A 551-nucleotide genomic window follows, 5' to 3' on the forward strand; every position below is an offset into this window, starting at 1 on the left:
CTCCTGGGGGACAGGCTCCTGTGCAGCCCCGCCCCCAGCGGCAAAGGGCCAACTCCGGCCTCTCCCCTAAACCATCCAGTTCCCTCCCTATTTTTGATTTCATTTCCCATCCCAAGCGCGTGTCAGCAGAGGGCACCCCGGCCCCGTGCTCGGCTCCAGCGGGAGGGCTGCACCCAGGGTACTGCCTCCCCACCACCCCCAGCACCCCACGCACCCCAGGGCCGTCATCGCCCCAAATCCATCTTCGCCCAACTCCGGCCTCTCCCCTAAACCATCCAGTTCCCTCCCTATTTTTGATTTCATTTCCCATCCCAAGCGCGTGTCAGCAGAGGGCACCCCGGCCCCGTGCTCGGCTCCAGCGGGAGGGCTGCACCCAGGGTACTGCCTCCCCACCACCCCCAGCACCCCACGCACCCCAGGGCCGTCATCGCCCCAAATCCATCTTCGCCTCTGACCGTGCCAAGGGGAGGCAGGCGAGGCTGGAGACGAGCAGCCTCTTGCAGCGTCGCCGGGCAAGGCTTAGCCCTGCGCTGGCTTACGGAGCGAGAAAA

General features: G+C 66.1%; 1 protein-coding gene across 1 annotated transcript in view; it reads left to right on the forward strand.

The window, feature by feature from the left end:
• MTSS1L (MTSS1L, I-BAR domain containing) overlaps positions 1 to 551 on the forward strand; it is a 20,302-nt gene that overhangs the window by 17,361 nt on the left and 2,390 nt on the right.

This window comes from Aptenodytes forsteri, unplaced genomic scaffold, assembly GCF_000699145.1.
Source record: "Aptenodytes forsteri isolate BGI_AS27 unplaced genomic scaffold, ASM69914v1 Scaffold14, whole genome shotgun sequence".
In the NCBI taxonomy this organism is placed as follows: domain Eukaryota; kingdom Metazoa; phylum Chordata; class Aves; order Sphenisciformes; family Spheniscidae; genus Aptenodytes; species Aptenodytes forsteri.